This window comes from Coregonus clupeaformis, chromosome 21 (assembly GCF_020615455.1).
Source record: "Coregonus clupeaformis isolate EN_2021a chromosome 21, ASM2061545v1, whole genome shotgun sequence".
Classification (NCBI taxonomy): Eukaryota; Metazoa; Chordata; class Actinopteri; order Salmoniformes; family Salmonidae; genus Coregonus; species Coregonus clupeaformis.
The window spans coordinates 19,119,854-19,142,314 of NC_059212.1; the positions used below are offsets into that span (position 1 = coordinate 19,119,854).

The window sequence follows — 22,461 nt, forward strand, 5'->3', positions numbered from 1 at the left end:
ACACTAGACGTAACATAGTAAAGTCAATCCAGGACACTCATAATAATACACACCAGGACACTCAAATGAATATGCATGTTAATTTTGGTGTAGTTACATAAGACAGGAGGTTACTGAAGGAAAAACGAAAGGAAGATGGGAGGGTGAGTGTGTAACACGAATGTCTAGCAACCCAAAGGTTGCATGTTCAAATCTCATCACGGACAACATTAGCATTTTAGCTAATTAGCAACTTTGCAAATACTTATCATGTTAGCTAACCCTTCCCCTAACCTTAACCCTTTTAGCTAACCCTAACCTTAACCCTTTAACCTAACTCCTAACCTTAACCCTAACCGTAACCCTAACATCTAGCCTTGTTAACATTAAACAGCTAGCTAATGTTAGAGTTAGCCACCTAGCCACCTAGCTAACTTTAGCAACAACTAATTCGAATTCGTACCATATCATACATTTTGCAAAATTATATATATATTTATTTTTTTATAATTCGTAACAACGTAGGAAATTGCAATTCATAACATATTGAACGAATTGCAAATCATAACATATCATACGGAATGGACGCTGGACATCCACAAATTAATACATCATAGGGGTGGCAGGTAGTTTAGTAGTTAAGAGCGTTGTGCCAGTAACCGAAAGGTTGCTGGTTCTAATCCCCAGGCTGACTAGGTGAGAAATCTGTCGATGTGCCCTAGGCACTTAACCCTAATTGCGCCTGTAAGTTGCTCTGGATAAGAGTGTCTGCAAAATGTAAATGTAATACGTAACATATCGTACTAAATGGAGTGTTTCAGATTTACCTACAGAATAATACGAAATGCTCTGAGACCAGGTTGGGGCAGAAAGGAATATTTGCTGTGTTACAGCTAATTTCCTGCAATTCTACACATTTTGCCATAGGGTGGTAAGAAATGTTAGCAGTTTTTAATATACTGAGTGAGACTGAATAAAAAAATCAATGGGGGCCCCCCACACGGTAATTTAACCATGATAACAAGTTTAGATAGCTGGCCGCTAAACTAATTAAACAATCTAAAAACAAAATTGCTGACATGGGCTAATTGACTATCAGTGACTGACATAACAAAAAAAACTGATGATGCACAACCAAATTTCGAAATTGCACCTTGTGTATTCTACTATTCTAACTCGCAACAGTAAGTTGAGACCCCGACTGAGTTCCTAAAAAATTATACAAAATTGGGCCTTCAAAGGGGGGTGTGGACCGTCAGTTTCCCATCTCTGAGGTAGAAGCAATTTACCTAAAGTTTGAATAAATCTGTAGAGTTGGCTACGATGATTGATTATGGGCCTACTAATAATAAAACTAGCCCATTATTTATGAAGATAGGCATGAGACTTTAAAATGGGTAACAAAAAATGTAATTAAACTGCCCAACAACTAGGCCTAGCTTACTATAAATGCATACTCTAACTGAACTAAGCCACCTACAGTGCCACATCATCATCAGGTAGGCCTATTACATTTGATCAGTTATTAACATTAGGCCTATAGGATAATAACGTTGACATTATAGCCATCACTAGGCTCAGGCTAGTCTGTGGAAGGTGGGCCTAGGGCTCATACACGTGTAATTAGATAGGCTACAAAATAACAACATAGGCCTACGTATTACGGGTCAATAGGCTACAATGTGAACTCGCTAGTGAGCTACTATGTAGCAACGTTATAATATACATTTATACCAAAGATTTTTGTAACTAACCCAAGATAGACCACAGCCTGTCGTTTCCAATGGGAGCAAATTAATCATAGTGGGCAGAACAAGCAAGGAGGTGGGCAGAGCCAAGCATGAGCTAGCTTGTATTTGCATATTTCCGTTAGGGGAATGCCTACTCTGTGAAGTGCGGGTGTGGAATAACTAAATTCACCCTTGTACTCCTTCTAAACAACGCAAAAGGGTATAGTCTACTAAACTTAGTCCACTCTGTTTGTAACAGATTCTAGTTTGGGAAATAGAAAACTGTATTGAGATCAAATGTTTAATCGATGAGAACATTTGCAGAATGTTGGCCAAAATCCATCTCGCTCCATCTTCTCCCATTGCCAGCCACTGGGCTTCCTCTCACCACCATATTTGGTAGTGATTGAAAACGCCACCCGGATGCTTCACATTTATACATCAGGTGAAATAAATGTCTCATTGTTCTATCTGTGTTTATGCCATGGCATGTGTTTATACCATGGCATTGTTGAATACTTGTTTCTGATTGGCTTGAAGTGCATTCTAGAGTGTGCATTATTCCCTATAACCACATCAGCATGGTAGAATTCAATGGCTTTAGTTCATTCTTACATGTTCTATGTTTGAGCTGCTTTTGAAAGCAAAATTCGAATTGAAAACATTATTGGCATTGCTAGTTTGATTTTCATAATGGCAAGCTAGGACTGATAGTTTGGTTAGCTAAACTAGCAAGTCTGTTTGTTCGGTTACCACTGCAACTACTGTAGCCATCTAGTAAACTTGCTAGCAACTTCAGTGGATGTTGAACACATTTTTACCTGCAAATGAACACATTTCTAGCCATGGTATAAAATGAATAATCAACTCGGGCTCTATGCGTTCTCTGGAAAATAGTGCAACTCTGTGGAAGGTTAGTTCCACTCCGCTAGTGTGTCATGGAACTCACCTTCCACGTCGTTCACTATTTTCCATAGAACACATAGAGCCCGAGTTGATTATCCCTTACATATTCTTCAAGAATCAATGGGTACATATCATTAATTTAAAAGTCCAAAAATGTATGTAGCAATCGCAAATTCCCCCTTTAAAGCTGCAATATGTAACTTTTTTGGGGACCCCAACCAAATTCACATAGAAATATGATTTACAGATCTGTCATTATCAATGAAAGCAAGTTTAAAAAGCGGTATATATGTTCTATGTGTGCTATTCTATGCTTCCCATGCTTAAATTTAGATTTACTTTCGGTTTTGTAGACCAGATTCAAACAGCTGCAAATACAATAGTTTGGGTTAAATAAAATATACTTCACAGTGGTCTAGATGGTACAATGATTCTCTACATTATACACGGAGTGTACAAAAACATTAGGAACACCTTGCTAATATTGGGTTGCACCCCCTTTTGCCCTCAGAACAGCCTTGATTCGTCGAGGCATGGACTCCTACTACAAGGTGTCAAAAGCGTTCCACAGGGATGCTGGCCCATGTTGACCCCAATGCTTCTCACAGTTGTGTCAAGTTGGCTGGATGTCCTTTGGGTGGTGGACCATTCTTGATACACACGGGAAACTGTTGAGCGTGAAAAACCCAGCAATGTTGCAGTTCTTGACACAAACCGGTACGCCTGGCACCTACTACCATACCCTGTTCAAAGGCACTTCACCCTCTGAATGGCACACATTATTTAACCTGTCTCCTCCCCTTCATCTACACTGATTGAATTAGATTTAACAAGTGACATCAATAAGGGATCATAGCTTTCACCTGGATTCACCTGGTCTGTCTATGTCATGGAAAGAGCATGTGTCCTTACGTATCTCATCATCTGTAACCAGCGTTACAATGTAATGAGGAAATTAATCAGTGCTCGTGAAACTTGGGTGGTAGGATTTGTGCGCCAAACATTTTAAACAAGATATTAAGGCAAGTTGGGTGAAATTGAGGTACGTAAAGCCAGGGTTTTCTTCATAATAAAAAGGGACAGTCTGTATTTCCCAAGTTATTAATTTGGCGCCAACAGCTGTTTTGACGAAAACTATGGCCAGACAGCAAGGATTTCGTGTCGTTGTTGTCGTCACGGTTGGTATGTAGTTATACATTGATATCTGCATATCACGTAAGCGGCTCGTTGGTCTAGGGGTATGATTCTCGCTTTGGGTGCGAGAGGTCCCGGGTTCAAATCCCGGACGAGCCCATTTTTTTTCTTATTCAACATTTTCGGTATGTTGTGACAAGGCCATTCATCATTAACTTTTCTACCCTCTAACATTCAGGTGCACATCTTCTATCCATGAATTCATCTTGGTCTGGAATGTATTTTTATAGGTTGCTTTACTAATGATGTTATCTGTTGCCAGCCCTCACCTCAAAGACTGAAAGTAGGCCTAATCACACTTGAAAATGTCTAGTCTCAGAAATAACACAGAGATGGATCTAACCTCACGTTTACCTATTTCCAAATGTTGATAAAAAAATGTTGATAAAAATGTACAGGCTACTTGCTGTATTATAGCCCAATGAATGACTGTTGTTATACTGATCTCTTCTGGCCCTTCTTCAGTACTACAATCGTGTGCAGTTAAACCAATACACTGTAGGCCTAATGCCTGCTGTTGCTGGCCCTTTACACCTTACATGTCATGTTATTGCCAGCACTAACCTCAGTGTGTGCATTGATTTTACTTGGTGTGCTTCTCCAACTTGCTCTAAATCTAGTAGCTTCTCCACCCATGGTATTGGGGTTTGTTTTCAGATTGGCTTTCAGTCGTGTCTTAACATTTTTGATCATGTCTCCTGTCTTGTTGTTCATCATTGCTCAGTGTTTACTGGTGAATCAGGGGGAAATGCAAGACATTTGCTTCAGAGAAACACAACAATAATGAGGCACATTCATAAGGAACATTTTGATAAAGAGGAGGATTACCAAGATTTTCCAGTCCTATATCTTTTTCCTGTGTTGTGTATTGCTGAGCTCTACCCAGCCCACCTCAGAAACGGGCACAATGGCTCTGTCATGTCCTGATTCACAACAGCTCTGGAGTGCCCACAGATAATCAGTCATGGAACCAAATCCACCTACCTACAGTACACTCACTGCAATCCCATTGGTTGAGCAGGAGCATCCCAAAGAGACTTAAAAACCTCCACTTTATGCCTGTCTATCTGTCCTCTCCCGGTAGGAACGTATCTAAGCACACTGTTGTCACAGTGTCTCCCTACTCCCTCCCTTCTGGCTCAGGATGGTGTTTAACACGAGTACAGGCAATCTCAGTAAATACAAATCTCTCCTTATTGTCACAGCTGGTATATCATAGCTGCGGGGGCCATATTATGAACCCTATGGATATCGTCTGTATTTGAAGTGGCTCTCCTCATACAGTATATGGCAACACAAATTCCTGTTAAACTCGGAATATGAAAAAGCTAATAATTCCAGTCATTTTAACTGGCCACTTATATGTAATCCTTTACCTCAAAGAGGAGTCTCACCTCTAAAGGTTGAGCCAGGCCACTTGGAGGAGAGGGGTAAAGCTGCCAGGCTTAGGCTGGTACCCTGGAGGGCAGATTGTTTCTGTTCTCCCCTGTGTGCGCTAAAGGAAGTGGAAGATGGTAGATAAATGTCTGTCTGGAAGTAACAGACAAACAAGGTCAGTTGGGGGTACTCCTCCACATCCCTCACCTTGAATGTCTCTCTCTCTCTCTCTCTCGCTCTCTCTCTCTCTCAAACACACACACACACACACACTCACACACACTCACACACACTCACACACACACACTGATTAGAGCAATGCTTCTGTTGCTTTCAAGGACCTTCTTCCAATCCTCTGGAATTATGCCTTAAACAAACACTTTCATCTTCACTTGTATCTTCTGGAAAAAAATCATGCAACATCAAGCAGCGTTTCAGCTGAAAACACACTACTCCCCTGCTAAACTCTCCTGGCTGCTGATAATGTCTTACTGCTAATTTGCATACAGTAAAAACTTGTTTCTTCAGGGAGCATCTTAACTGTTGATCCTTTAGTGATCATCTTGCATGTTGGAATTTCTTTTTCTGGTCCTGGCGTATTTCTAAACATCTGTCATCATGTTTCAGCGTGTAATTAATCCAACAAAAGAGGGAAAATCACTCTGTATGTGTCTATCCCTTGGTAGGTCCCTGTTTCAAATACAGTAGTTCATAAATGATGGAGTTGGTCAAGGATGACCTATCACAAAACTGATAGCGGGGTTCAAGCAAGTTGAGGTGGATATAAAAGCAACTATAGGTTAGTATAACATTGATATCAGATGTGCTAGTTTGAAGGTTGTGAATCAAGGTCAAGACTTGTGACTCTTTCGTTCGCTCAGATGTCAGGTGACCCTACCGAACGCTCACCAAGGAGGATACAAAATTAACTGGACTGAACTTGAAGCTACTTCACCTGCGGAGCACTCTCACGCCCTTAACCACTCTGCCATTTAAGAGGAAAGTATCGTCCTGCTTAGCCGACACCTTTCACTTTCAAGCAGCATTTAATTTACTGCAGGACATTTTAAATCTCTAGCCTGCATGACGCTGAGTAACTGACAAATGTCTCTCACTGCTGACTCCGCTATTACAAGCTTGCAGATAGGCCCCACTATAATTTGGCCTTCAGGTTTATCCTGAGATGGTGAAGTGTATTAAGTGTATTAATTTAGTCAGGCAGGCCATAACAGCATGCAGGGGGAGATCTCTCAACCCCCCCTCAGGATTGGAGCTGTCTGCAAGAGACCCCAAGCATATTCCACAATCAATGCGTCAGGGGGAAAGATATTAATACTGTTTTACTTTCTTTCCTAAGTATCATGAGAATAAGCACAAGATTTAGTGAAATCCCCTCCGGAGTCTCTGGAAATCTGGGTGATTTTCCCCCTGAAATGTATCCTAATGTACTCCTCAGAAGTGTCAGAAATTCTTGATGGATTTATGAAACTACACTGTTAGCCATTGTTGTTAATTTTGTGGTCAATTTTACATTTACATTTTAGTCATTTAGCAGACGCTCTTATCCAGAGCGACTTACTAATTTTACTGTCATTATATGGTACATTTCTACTGTAATGGGATACTGTATTCATGTTTTGCTATATATTTAATGTAATTCGCAAAGCACTTGGCTACTTTTTGGCCCTTCTTGCAAATTAACTTGGCATGCCTCACTTGCAATTGCATTTAAACTAATAGGATACTTTAGATGTGCTTATGGCACAAACTGTTAAAAAAATCTTCCTGTAAATGTATAGTAAGTTACCGGCTGAGTTGCGGTTAAAATAGTGGAAACAACTTTTAATGTATTTCTACAGCTGAACTGTATTTTGTCAGTAAATATACAATAACGAACTGTATTCAGGAAGTGCACAAAACATTTTGGGAAATTGTTGGGAAATGCAAATTGGCTAATGGCCAACAAGCTGTGTCAACTATAAACTAAAAGTACAGCTATCATGCATGTAAACAAATTATAGAGTTTAAAAACCCTTTTGGGAGATTGCTTTTTTAAATAATGTTTTTGTTACATTTAACTGCAGAAAATGCTGTTATCGAGGTAATTTCCTTAGTAGGTGACGTCAGAAATCTTCCTGTAGTTTTATAGTAAGTTACCGGCTACTGAGTTGCGGTGAAAATAGTGGAAACAACTTTTAATGTACTTCTACAGCTGAACTGTAATTTGTCAGTAAATATACAACAACGAGCTGTATTCAGGTAGTACACAAAAATTCAAATTCAATTAAGAGTAGGAACTGGGTTTACTTTCTGAATAGACTGGAACTTAAATGGAATTGACCTCAACATTGGTTTCCGCACTTGGGACACAACCACACCTGGGATTTGAACTCTCAATCTCTTAAATGACAGCAATCTGAAGTTCCTGCTTCGCCACCACTTCTGTGTACAGATTTATTGTCAAGAAGACATTTCTGCACTTTTCTAAAAGTTGCCAGGAATCATGTCAATAATTTTGCAATTATCTGACAACACCAACTAAAAAGTAGTGCTCAGAGACACTTGACAGTAAGGCATAGATTCAATAAGAGTACAGTTATGGTACAGTGTTATTCCCTGGTGTACAAAAAGGTCAAAGGTACACAAAGGAACTCACATGCTACTGGTCGGTACCTTTTAGGGTACATGTGCGGATAATATAGTATAATGGTAAAATGTTCTACCCAATATATTAAACATAAAGCTGTGTTCGCAACCTTGAGAATTTATCAGTTGTGAAGTTGTAAATACCAGTTGGATGTATTCACATGCTTTGAAATTGTTGCGAAACGCCAATTGCTAATGGCCAACAAGCCATAAACTATAAACTAAAAGTATAGCTATCATGCTTGTAAATAAATTATAGAGTTCAAAAACCATCTTAATGCATAGTGTTTCATAAATAATGTTTTGTTGTTACATTTCACTGCAGAAAATGCTGTTATCGAGGTAATTTCCTTAGTAGGTGACATCAGAGGTCAGAATGTGGGAAAAGTCGAAGCTCAGGGATGATAGACGTGTTTCCCACTAGTAATTACCAGTTGGAGGCCCGTTCAAGTGGATTTTTCCCAGTTCTATGTGGCCAATTTCCACTTCCCACTTGATTACAAACGTAGCATTAGGTACAATCATTACTGCACTTTGAAATGTAAGTGGGGGCAATGGTTTAAAGTGTGTTTATTTGTGCCAACCGTCAGTGGAAATGTTGTCAATTCTGCAATCCTCTCCCAACACAAAGACACCATCCTCCACCAGACCAACCATGACTGACAGACTGATGATTGTTAAATGTTATTTGATTGAATGCAAGGGGTAATTTTTTTTCTTCATTTGATTAACTTAAATTAAATTCATTATTTATTGTTTGAATTGTTTATTATTTTGAAGTTTAACTAAATTTCATTTGAAATATTAACATGTGATGAATTTTGAAATAACCTTAGTTAGAACTTGTAGTCCACCAGGCAGTCAGTGGGGAGGCATGTCAAGACCTGTGAACAGCCAACAGCACAAATGACCCGTTAGAGGCCCTCATCCAAATCTGCAATGAAATTATCCCAATAACCCATCATCATGACCCTGAACAGAAGGACTTTACTCAGATAGCTGTTCATGGTTGCCTCTCCACTAGGGAATCCATCTATAGACGGCACAAGATACATACAGAGAACTTGCACTGAACACACCCACTAAGTATTTGTGAGTGCTCCATAGCCAAGTGAGTCTGGCCTCCAGCAATCCCACACACACAGTATGTACGCAGTATGTAAACGTAACATTAATGAACAGACCAGATGAACTGTGAGGACATTCCCTCTTATGGGAGACCAAAAAGAGCTAGCTGAAAGCCACACCTCGAATAAGCCACGCCTGCAATCTTCTGATAGGCTGCCAATCGGCAAGTGACGTGCAGCTTGTCAACAGAAGAGTCAGTGTCCTGTAGGTTACTGGCAACATTTTGTCAGTAAGACTTGTCTTTTACAATAACATACTGACAAGTAGTTTAGAATTAAAAAACAACAAATATACAGCGACTTACTGGTAAATGCAGAATAAGCTCTGCAAAGCTTGCAGAACAAATATTGTCAAAGGAGGTGCTGTACAATCTTCGGCATAGCCGTCAAACACTTAAACTGTTACAACACTTCCATTGACGGTTGGCACAAATGCACATATATTTGACCACGCCGCTAAATATGCTAATGAGCCAGTACATTGCCCCCACCTATCAAAGCACAGTGATGATCACACCTTATATTCAAAATATTGCGTAGAAAAATGTCCCATTATAACTACAAGGTACCAAACAGTACCATGTGAGTTCACATGTACTTGTGAAGTGTACCTTTGACCTTTTTGTGTCCCAGGTTACACTGTAGTGCACCCTACCCATACCCTTATTTTTTGAGAGTGTGTGTTAAATGTTCAATGCAGTTCGTATGAACTTGGTGGCACTACAGAAACATTGATGCATTCCAAACCAAGAGCTTGCAAGTTTAAATCCCCAAAGGAATAACGTATGCACTAGGTTAACTGTCCTTGAGAACTGATAGTTTTACGTTGGTGGCGATAAATGGACAATTATTAACTTGATTCTGGGCAGCTTTTATCAAAGTGCAGAAATGCATTCTTGCCAATAAGTCTGTGGCCATATCTCTTTCATGCTTACATATCTGATTGTGTAGCTGCACAGTTGCAGGACATTACAGTCTGGTAGCGACCAAGAGGTTATGAGTTCAAATACCATTTGAGGCTGAGTCTCCATTGAGGTCACAGCACAATATTTTACAGTTATTTAAATCAAAATACAGCAGCGTACTGTTATTTTATAGAAATAACACCTTCAAGTTGTTGTATATATTTACTTTATTTTTACTGCAACTTTAGGCAAAGAGCAGAAATGTATTCTTGCCAATCTCCATTATGTCCACAGAACTGGTGATGTAGGAGGACCTTCAGGCTGCTAGCAACCAAGAAGTTGTGAGGTTGAGCCCCAAGTAATTGGCATACAGCAGCATAAATGTCCATTAACACCTGAATTTAGCTGTAAAAATACAGTAACTAGTTTAACAAACTGGGAACTAGACAAAACCTGCAGGGGACCATGACTGTTTAAATTGAATGAATGTCAATTATGCCTTTCAAAGTAAAATATTCCAAATGACATTTCACCCCTGGATTTTCACATGTGCTCAAATGTTCTGTGTAGTGTCATGGGATCACATGTAAAAATGTTGCATCCTCAAGTTGTCCATTTTTTTTCAAATTTATTTCTCATGACATCGTGTTTTCACATGTTGTCACGTGTAGTTTTGTTATCACATGTTGCTTCACATATTGCTTCACATGTTGTCATATATTATCACATTAACTTTATATTAAATGACATGTGATCACATGAGCTCACACGAGATTACGTGTTCACATGTGAAATTCATGTGGTTTTTCGTAAGGGATCACGTAGTGCACATCAAAATAGATTTTGCAGTTAAAATCACGTGTATCTAATAAAAATACTCTAGCCAACAGCTCACAGATACAGTGCGGGTAGGCTATAGGCTACATGATGAGATTATTATGGACAAAAGAGCAAGATCATTTTTATTTGTCAAAAAGGCAGCAAAGTATATATCATCATGTCACCAGAATAAGACTCAATATTTATTGGAAAGGACCATCAAGCTCATCACCTTGCACTTTCACCACCCTGTGAAGTTCATTTTAACATATTTAATCTGTAGCCAAATAATAATGCTTTCCGAGTCATAGTGGGAAGACCACACAACATGTTATAGCATGACTCCAAGTGTACTTCGACGATGGTTATTATATCAATATTTGCGCATAAAAGCATTTCCACCGCCATTTCTCGCATAATACATTTTGCAGACACAAAAAGATCCCACCTTGTCTAGCGTATTTAGTGTTGTCGTCATTTGGAAATTTTACCGCCAAATTTGGTATTTCCATCAGGCCTGACGTGAATTTTTTTTGCAGACGTATACTTTACTCACATAAAAAGGTTGGCTGCTACTTTTTTTGTCCAGCTCCTGTGACACATTTTGATCTCCTTTCTTGACACACATATGGAATCCGGTTACGTACCCTAATAGCGCTCAACACTCGAGCTATGAGCCAAAGCTTTAAGAAACCTGCAAGGTATGATCCCATTTGCTTAACAAGAGTGAAACGGTGGGCGCCATGGCTACTCCTGTCTGGCTCAATTCGATTATTCAGTGTCTGTCTCTATCCCCCTGCATTTTAGAGTTGCCATTTTCTGGTGTCTGCAGCAGGCATCCCACTCTCTTTATCCCAGGTTGGTACTGCTGGATTATCCAGGGTCACAGCCAATGAGCACAGCTACATGCACATAATAATAATGATATGATTATTGTGGATAGTCAGATTAATATAATAGTTCATTTAAAATGTTTACATGCTTTGCACAGAAGAATGATTTCCCTAATAAGCCTGTTTACATGGACACATCTGAAATCAGGCTACTGATGGCACTTTTGATAAATGCTGAATATCGGCAATCAAAATAAACGTTCTACTACAGTGATCGTGTTGTTTTTGCGAAGACTATTTGATTCTGAATTTGGACATATAAAGTGTATATGTTAAAACTATTTCTAAGATGGATACTCGCTCATGCACATGCGCAGATCGAATACACTGCAAGAGCGGTCCATATAACATCCATTAATTCTTCCCTTGCCCCTTGTCCTGCAAGTGTCAACTCGTCAGACGTCATGATACGTCATCAGAAGTGTCCACTTAATTTGAGGGCTGAGGGGAGCGGGTGTGTCTTTTAAGTGTTAGGAATGCAGCCTAAGTGTATGTTGTGTAGTAAGCTGTTAGTAGCCCATGTGCCTCACCCTAATAATTTTGTCCCTCTCCCCCTCATAACATAGCCTAATGTTCTGACTTGGTGGTGCACATGTAGCTTGTTTTAGAGAAATGTCATCATTGAATATTGTAAGAGCTTTCATTGTCTGCTTATATGCCTCCTTTATTTATCCTACAGTTCTGACTTGGTGTACAGGGAGAATACTGTAAGAACGGCCCGTGTTCTGAATTCTGTCGCTGTACATTTTCAAAAGTGCTGAACAAATAATATATATATTAATCTCATAATGTCTTAATCGAAATTACGGATTGCCTCTTATGCACTCATCATTCCCTTATGCCATAGTTTGTACATCTCAATTGTCAGTAGAAACCACATTTGATTAAGCAAGTCAGCCATATCAGCTATGCTTTTTAAAAAGGCAGTAAATGAGGCTGAATGAACTGTTTCGCTGCCAGACAAGGCACCGCTGACAGCCAGGTGTAGCGGTGGTAAGGATTCACACCATGGTGCTGAAAAGAAAGCTCTGCTGAAATTATATTGAATTTTAGATATTTTATTTGACCTTGTTTCAATGTTGATAGTAAAATGGTATGTTTGAATCAACGTCATTGTTTCAATGTCATGCTATCAACCTAAATAAAGAGGTATATTGAAATAAAATGTGAAGCCACAGTCCAGCCTGAACAGTGACTCCTACTGGTATATGAGGGGTAATGCACTTCAGTGAGAACAAGTCTCCCTTCCAGATGCCTAACTCTTATGTACCCTGCTTAGCTTTCGAAACAAGCTGTGTTCGATTCAGCTGAGCTACTATGTCAACATATTTAGGCATTGACCAGCTCAAATACTAATTTCTGTAGACTACCTAAATAACATTGAATAGTTGAAAGTAACTCCTCTAACTTATCTTAAACAAGTTGTATGTGAAAGTAAATTTGGAGTGAGGTTAGGTTTATGTAGGCTACATTGACATCTGATTTGCCCAACAAAGGACACCATCATATAGCTAGGTATACTATCATTCATCCATGGTTGATTGGACCGTTGGAAGTTTAGAAGTAGTTACCATTAGCCCTATAAATAGCATGCCAAATTCAGATATTAAAAATAGCTTTGGATATTGTCTTGTAAATGAAGGATGATTGGTTGATTTCAAATTTAATCTACACGTTATTAATATGTTGGATTCACGTCTCCATCTCAACCAAAAATCTAAGTCGAAGAAAAGGACTAAATCAATTAAAACTTTATTTGAAGTGCATTTAAAGTGCTTACCCTAACTTACATTTTTTGGTTGAGATGCAGAGTTGAATCCAACATATCAATCATTAATTTGCAGGTGTTCCTAATGTTTTGTACACTGAGTGTATACTGAATATTATGAATAACATATACACTACCGGTCAAAAGTTTTAGAACACCTACTCATTCAAGGGTTTTTCTTTATTTTTACAATTTTCTACATTGTAGAATAATAGTGAAGACAACAAAACTATGAAATAACACACATGGAATCATGTAGTAACCAAAAATGTGTTAAACAAATCAAAATTTATTTTATATTTGAGATTCTTCAAATAGCCACCCTTTGCCTTGGTGACAGCTTTGCACACTCCTGGCATTCTCTCAACCAGCTTCACCTGGAATGCTTTTTCAACAGTCTTGAAGGAGTTCCCACATATGCTGAGCACTTGTTGGCTGCTTTTCCTTCACTCTGCAGTCCGACTCATCCCAAACCATCTCAATTTGGTTGAGGTCGGGGGATTGTGGAGGCCAGGTCATCTGATGCAGCACTCCATCACTCTCTTTCTTGGTAAAATAGCCCTTACACAGCCTGGAGTTGTGTTGGGTCATTGTCCTGTTGAAAAACAAATGATAGTCCCACTAAGCCCAAACCAGATGGGATGGCGTATCGCTGCAGAATGCTGTAGTAGCCATGCTGGTTAAGTGTGCCTTGAATTCTAAATAAATCACAGACAGTGTCACCAGCAAAGCACTTCCACACAATAACACCTCCTCCTCCATGCTTTACGGTGGGAAATACACATGCGGAGATCATCCATTCACCCACACCGCGTCTCACAAAGACACGGCGGTTGGAACCAAAAATCTCAAATTTGGACTCCAGACCAAAGAACACATTTCCACCGGTCTAATGTCCATTGCTCGTGTTTCTTAGCCAAAGCAATTCTCTTCTTCTTATTGGTGTCCTTTAGTAGTGGTTTCTTTGCAGCAATTTGACCATGAAGGCCTGATTCACACAGTCTCCACTGAACAGTTGATGTTGAGATGTGTCTTTTACTTTAACTCTGTGAAGCATTTATTTGGGCTGCAATTTCTGAGGCTGGTAACTCTAATGAACTTATCCTCTGCAGCAGAGGTAACTCTGGGTCTTCCATTCCTGTGGCGGTCCTCATGAGAGCCAGTTTCATCATAGCGCTTGATGGTTTTTGCGACTGCCCTTGAAGAAACTTTCAAAGTTCTTGAAATGTTCTGTATTGACTGACCTTCATGTCTTAAAGTAATGATGGACTGTCGTTTCTCTTTGATTATTTGAGCAGTTCTTGCCATAATACGGACTTGGTCATTTACCAAATAGTGCTATCTTCTGTATGCCCCCCCTACCTTGTCACAACACAACTGATTGGCTCAAACGCATTAAGAAATTCCACAAATTAACTTTTAAGAAGACACACATTTTTACATTTTAGTCATTTAGCAGACGCTCTTATCCAGAGCGACTTACAGCTAGTACATACATTTTCATACTGGCCCCCCGTGGGAAACGAACCTACAACCCTGGCGTTGCAAGCGCCATGCTCTACCAACTGAGCTACAGGGGACTACAGGACACACCTGTTAATTGAAATGCATTCCAGGTGACTACCTCGTGAAGCTGGTTGAGAGACTGCCAAGAGTGTGCAAAGCTGTCATCAAGGCAAAGGGTGGCTATTTGAAGAATCTCAAATATAAAATATATTTTGATTTGTTTAACACTTTTTTTGTTACTACATGATTACATATGTGCTATTTCATAGTTTTGACGTCTTCACTATTATTCTACAATGTAGAAAATAGTAAAAATAAAGAAAAACCCTTGAATGAGTAGGTGTTCTAAAACTTTTGACCGGTAGTGTATAAAATACAATATCCAAAGTTAAAAGTTTATTATTAATATCATGAATTTGGAATCCTATTTATAGGGCTAATGTTAACTACTTCTAAACTTCCTAAGATCCAATCAACCATTGAAGAATGATAGCATACCTTGCTACACGTTGAAACCTCACTCCGAATTTACTTTCACATACAGCTTGTGTAAGAAAAGTTTGTTACTTTCAACTATTCAACGTTTATTTAGGTAGTCTACACAAATGAGTATGGAAGCTGATGAAATACAGTGGGGAAAAGAATTATTTAGTCAGCCACCAATTGTGCAAGTTCTCCCACTTAAAAAGATGAGAGAGGCCTGTAATTTTCATCATAGGTACACGTCAACTATGACAGACAAATTGAGAAAAAAAATCCAGAAAATCCCATTGTAGGATTTTTAATGAATTTATTTGCAAATGATGGTGGAAAATAAGTATTTGGTCACCTACAAACAAGCAAGATTTCTGGCTCTCACAGACCTGTAACTTCTTCTTTAAGAGGCTCCTCTGTCCTCCACTCGTTACCTGTATTAATGGCACCTGTTTGAACTTGTTATCAGTATAAAAGACACCTGTCCACAACCTCAAACAGTCACACTCAAACTCCACAATGGCCAAGACCAAAGAGTTGTCAAAGGACACCAAAAAACAAAATTGTAGACCTGCACCAGGCTGGGAAGACTGAATCTGCAATAGGTAAGCAGCTTGGTTTGAAGAAATCAACTGTGGGAGCAATTATTAGGAAATGGAAGACATACAAGACCACTGATAATCTCCCTCGATCTGGGGCTCCACGCAAGATCTCACCCCGTGGGGTCAAAATGATCACAAGAACGGTGAGCAAAAATCCCAGAACCACACGGGGACCTAGTGAATGACCTGCAGACAGCTGGGACCAAAGTAACAAAGCCTACCATCAGTAACACTACGCCGCCAGGGACTCAAATCCTGCAGTGCAAGACGTGTCCCCCTGCTTAAGCCAGTACATGTCCAGGCCCGTCTGAAGTGCATTTGGATGATCCAGAAGAGGATTGGGAGAATGTCATATGGTCAGATGAAACCAAAATATAACTTTTTGGTAAAAACTCAACTCGTCATGTTTGGAGGACAAAGAATGCTGAGTTGCATCCAAAGAACACCATACCTACTGTGAAGCATGGGGTTGGAAACATCATGCTTTGGGGCTGTTTTTTCTGCAAAGGGACCAGGACGACTGATCCGTGTAAAGGAAAGAATGAATGGGGCCATGTATCGTGAGATTTTTGAGTGAAACCCTCCTTCCATCAGCAAGGGCATTGAAGATGAAATGTGGCTGGGTCTTTCAGCATGACAATGATCCCAAACACACCGCCCGGGCAACGAAGGAGTGGCTTCGTAAGAAGCATTTCAAGGTCCTGGAGTGGCCTAGCCAGTCTCAGATCTCAACCCCATAGAAAATCTTTGGAGGGAGTTGAAAGTCTGTGTTGCCCAGCGACAGCCCCAAAACATCACTGCTCTAGAGGAGATCTGCATGGAGGAATGGGCCAAAATACCAGCAACAGTGTGTGAAAAACCTTGTGAAGACTTACAGAAAACGTTTGACCTGTGTCATTGCCAACAAAGGGTATATAACAAAGTATTGAGAAACTTTTTGTTATTGACCAAATACTTATTTTCCACCATCATATGCCAATAAATTCATTAAAAATCCTACAATGTGATTTTCTGGATTTATTTTTCTCATTTTGTCTGTCATAGTTGACGTGTACCTATGATGAAAATTACAGGCCTCTCTCATCTTTTTAAGTGGGAGAACTTGCACAATTGGTGGCTGACTAAATACTTTTTTTCCCCACTGTATATTTAATCAAATATGTAACATCATTTCATCCACCCAATATACACTGAGGGTACAAAACATTATAAACACCTGTTCTTTCCATGGCATAGACAGACCAGGTGAATCCAGGTGAAAGCTATTCTTTACGTTTCTATGTGGAATTTTCAACACAATTTCAACGTATACGTAGTTCAGATGATTAAGTTGAAATTAGATTGATGTGACAATGTATTTAAGTTGAGGTTTTACCCTAATTTCAATGTTTACAACGCCGGTTGAAATGAGATGAAAACAGCAGTCTACTGGTTGATGACTTTTTTCCAAATCCAATGTATTTTCCACATTGATTCCACATCACAATACGTTGACAAATTAGGTTGAAACAATGTTGACTCAACCAGTGTGTGCCCAGTGGGATACATGTCAGTAGTTAATGTCAACAGAGTAGAGCAGCAAGTATTCAACGCAAAATTAGCAGGGCTTGTTTACTTTTTGAACTCTGTGGTTACCTGTTTTTTCCCTTTTATCGAACAGAAAGTTATTGGTGCCCTGAGGTACAACTATCCCCACTTCTTCATTCTCCTCTTTCATTCACTTTCTTCCCCCAGGTCTTTTGTACCTGTCAATTTCTCTCTACAGCGTGACTTCTTAATCCACCTGAGTGAGGGGTGGACAGTTTTGACACAATAAGAAAAAGATAGAGTCCCGAGGACCAGTTGTCACGACTTCCTCCTAAGCTGCCACCTCTCCTTGTTCGGGCAGGCTTCGGCGTTCGTCGTCACCGGCCTTCTAGCCACTGCCGCTCCTCATCTCATCATTCCATTTGTTTTGTCTTGTTTATTACACACACCTGGTTCATATCCCCTCATCAGTACCCGTATAAGTGTTCCCTCTGCCCCCTTGTCTTTGTGTGTGATTGTTTATTGAAGAGGAGATTATAGCCCGTGGAGCTCGATTATATTGTGTATCTCTGGGTTATTTCACCCGTGTGCCTTATTTTCCCCAGTGTGCTGTTTGTCCACACTTGTGTGCATTGCTGCGTACCTCTGTTTACCATTTATTACGTGATATACTCTCTTGCATCTGACTCCGTCCAACATCACCCGCTACACCAGTATCTTCAGCACCCGGAGGATAGCCGGATTATGTCTGCCATTTTGTGCTGCTGGCAGTTTTTCTCATTACCCAAGGTTTTGTCAAATTGTAGAGAGAAAATGCCATCTTCACAGAACATAGTCACTCCAAATACTTACTTACACAAACAGACTATATGGAAAACTACACATAACACTGCCATCATGTAGTTACATTTCTCAGAGCTTTCCTCATACAGCGGAAATCATTTCGGATGACAGCATTATTGGAAAGAGTGGCAGGAGTGTTGTTATTATCTACACACTCTTACTAGGGGAGTACCTGAATTTGGGTTTACACACTTTGTTATTTTAACCCATTCACTGATTCCTTCAAACTGCTGCCTTCCTAGAGCAGAAATAAACAGGATTTATACCCTGTTCTGTAGAAGTAATCAGCCTCGCTGCATGGTCAACGCCTCCTGTGTCTGAAGCTCTGACCTAAACCCACCACAGCAGATAGATAACATGGCTGTGGTGTTACTGTGGATCCCCATGACCCCTGCTGCCAGGCAGTTTATCCACACAGCCCTCGGGAGAAGCCCAGTTTGGTGGTTAAACATCTTTATAACCTCTGCCTCTGTATCAACGTGCATCATTGGATCCCCTTGTGTCCATTTTCTGCCTTTAAAGTGGCCCTGCAGTGCCACTGATGTACAGAGTTGACTTAACCCTGTTAGGTTGGCACTGGATTGAAATATAGAAGGCCTCCACTCTGGTCCTATGTCCTTATACCCTCCACTCCCAACTCTGATCCACTGGTACCAAGTCTATCAGGGTAAAAAACTAAAAAACACATATTTCTGTCATGGTGATAATCTGTTTGGTTCAAGCCCCTTCTGACTTTTCAGGGTTTGTCGGATGGCCTAGGGGCATCCACTTCTATTGAGGCACCCCCAAAGAGGGGTGTATTTCCTTTACCCACAAAGAAAGGTGTATTTCCCTTATGCCCCCCAAAAAGTATCCCCCCCATGGGACCAGATTTTCAGAAAGTTTAATCCTAATAAAAATGTTCCTGTGTTGTGTACAAATCTGCTCCCCTCTTCATTCTTTTGGAGGAAACTTCAAGACAAAAATAAACAAAATCTTTATTATATAAATCTCTATATGATCATGACACATTTTGCTAAAAATATTGATTTTTGATATTTTACTAATTGAATGAAGAACATGAAGGGGGAACAAATTTAAGAAAACACTTTTTACAGTTTTAAGTATTCTGGCAAGGACATTCAGGTAATCTATAAATCACTGCTAGGCAAATCCCTGCCTTATCTTAGCTCATTGGTCACCATAGCAACACCCACCCGTAGTCTGCGCTCCAGCAGGTATATCTCACTGGTCATCCCCAAAGCCAATCTCCTTTGGCCGCCATTCCTTCCAGTTCTCTGCTGCCAATGACTGTAACGAACTGCAAAAATCTCTGAAGCTGGAGACTCTTATCTCCCTCACTAACTTTAAGCATCAGTTGTCAGAGCAGCTTACCGATCACTGCACCTGTACACAGCCCATCTGTAATTAGCCCACCCAACTACCTCATCCCAATATTGTTATTTATTTTGATAATTTGCACCCCAGTATCTCTATTTGCACATCATCTTCTGCACATCTATCACTCCAGTGTTAATACTAAATTGTAATTATTTTTATTATGGCCTATTTATTGCCTTACCGCCATAATTTACTACATTTTCACACACTGTATATAGATTTTCTATTGTGTTATTGACTGTACGTTTTGTTTATCCCATGTGTAACTCTGTGTTGTTGTTGTTTTTATCGCACTGCTTTGCTTTATCTTGGCCAGGTCGCAGTTGTAAATGAGAACTTGTTCTCAACTGGCTTACCTGGTTAAATAAAGGTGGAATAAAATACATTAAAAACAAATGCCCTGTCTTATCAATGTAATTTCGATATCAAGGAAAATAGTGTAAATATATATTTGATCAGATAAGGGCTAGTAATTACCAGCAGCTGTCACGCCCTGACTCAGGGGACTCTTATTTGTTGAGTCAGGGTGTGATTTTCTATGTGGTGTAGATCTATGTTTATGTTCTAGTATGTGTAGTTCTATGATGGCCGGTGTGGTTCCCAATCAGAGGCAGCTGTCACTCGTTGTCTCTGATTGGGGATCATACTTAGGCAGCCTATTGGCACTCGTTAGTTGTGGGATCTTGTTCCGTGTAAGGTATGTTGTTTGTGTCTACCTTGAACTTCACGTTTCGTTTAGTTTGTTGTTTTGTCGTTGTGTTTATTCGTTATAATAAACATGTATGCATATCACGCTGCGCCTTGGTCCGACCCCTCATTGAATGAACGTGACAGAAGATCCCACCAAACACGGACCAAGCAGCGTGTCCAGGAGAAGACAGCCTGGACATGGGAGGAGATCCTGGAAGGAAAGGGATCCTGGACATGGGAGGAGATTCAGGCCGGGATGGATCGCCGTCCTTGGGAGGAGACAGTGGAGGCCCGGTATAGAGAGGAGCAGCGGCAACGCAGAAGGCGCCGGCCGAGGAAGAAGCCCGAGAGACAGCCCCAATAAAAACATTTGGGGGGGCTAAAAGGGTGGTTGGCGGAGCCTAGTGTTAGAGCAGAGCCAACTCCCCGTACTCACGTGTGACTGGGCAGGCTCCGTGTTATGCGGAGCTACGTACTGTGTCGCCAGTGTGCCGGCACAGTCCTGTACGTCCTGTGCTAGCACCACGCACGTGCCGTGCGAAGATGGGCATCCAGCCAGGACGGGGTATGCCGGCTCAACGCTCCTGGTCTCCAGTACGCCTCCTCGGTCCCGCATATCCTGCGCCGGTTCTACGTACTGTATCGCCAGTGCGCGTGCACAGCCCTGTGCGCCCTGTGCTAATGCCTCACACATACTGTGCGGAAGTAGGCATCCAGCCAGGACGGGTTGGGCCAGCTCTCCGCTTCAGACCTCCAGTCCGCCTCCACAGTCTGGTACGGCCCGTGCCTGCTCCCCGCACCAAACCAGTGGTGCGTGTTCCCAGCCTGGCCCGGCCTGTTCCTGCTCCTCGCACCAAACCAGTGGTGCGTGTTCCCAGCCCGGCCCGGCCTGTTCCTGCTCCTCGCACCATGCCAGTGGTGCACGTCGCCAGCCCGGCCCGGCCTGTTCCTGCTCCTCGCACCAAGCCAGTGGTGCGCGTCGCCAGTCCGGCCCGGCCCGTTCCTGCTCCTCGCACCAAGCCAGTAGTGCGTGTTCCTAGTCCGGTTCGGCCCGTGCCTGCTCTCGCACCAGACCAGTGGTGCGTGTGTCCAGTCCGGCACGGCCGTGCCGTTCCACCAGTGCCTGGTCCGGCACCAGTCAGCAGCTCCAGTCCGAGCCAGAGCAGTCCGCCTCCACCGGTGCCTGATCCAGCTCGGTCAGCTGCTCCAGTCCGGAGCCAGAGCAGTCCGCTCCACCGGTGCCTGATCCAGCTCCGGTCAGCGGCTCCACTCCGAGCCAGAGCAGTCCCGCTCCGCCGAGGTCCAGTCCAGATCCGGGTCAGCTGCTCCACTCCGGAGCCAGAGAAGTCCGCTCCACCGGTGCCCAGTCCGGCTCTGGTCAGCGGCTCCAGTCCGGAGCCTGAGTAGTCCGCTCCACCGGTGCCCGGGTCCAGCTCGGTCAGCGGCTCCAGTCCAGACCCAGACGTCAGCCCCCTCACCTGGTTCGGGGTCTCCCACACCAGGGTCCAGACAGGGCTTGGAGTATAGTGGGAGGAAGGAGAGGGGGGAAGCAGCGCGCCGAGGTCCAGACCAGACCAGGGGCGCAACAGGGAGGCGGAGAATAGGTGGTCGTCACGCCCGGAGCCGGATCCGCCTCCGAGGCGGAATGCCCACCCGGCCCCTACCCTGTTAGGTAAAGGTTGTGCGGTCGGAGTCCGCACCTTTGGGGGTACCTGTCACGCCCTGACTCAGGGGACTCTTATTTGTTGAGTCAGGGTGTGATTTTCTATGTGGTGTAGATCTATGTTTATGTTCTAGTATGTGTAGTTCTATGATGGCCGGTGTGGTTCCCAATCAGAGGCAGCTGTCACTCGTTGTCTCTGATTGGGGATCATACTTAGGCAGCCTATTGGCACTCGTTAGTTGTGGGATCTTGTTCCGTGTAAGGTATGTTGTTTGTGTCTACCTTGGACTTCACGTTTCGTTTAGTTTGTTATTGTGTTTATTCGTTATAATAAACATGTATGCATATCACGCTGCGCCTTGGTCCGACCCGTCCTTCAACGAGCGTGACAGCAGCTCAAAATCAATGGAATCATCAAGGACTATTGAATTA

General features: G+C 41.7%; 1 non-coding gene across 1 annotated transcript; it reads left to right on the top strand.

The window, feature by feature from the left end:
• Positions 1–3,836: 3,836 nt before the first annotated feature.
• Positions 3,837–3,908, top strand: trnap-ugg. The gene has a single exon. It is a non-coding gene; the product is annotated as a tRNA-Pro (tRNA).
• Positions 3,909–22,461: the final 18,553 nt, after the last annotated feature.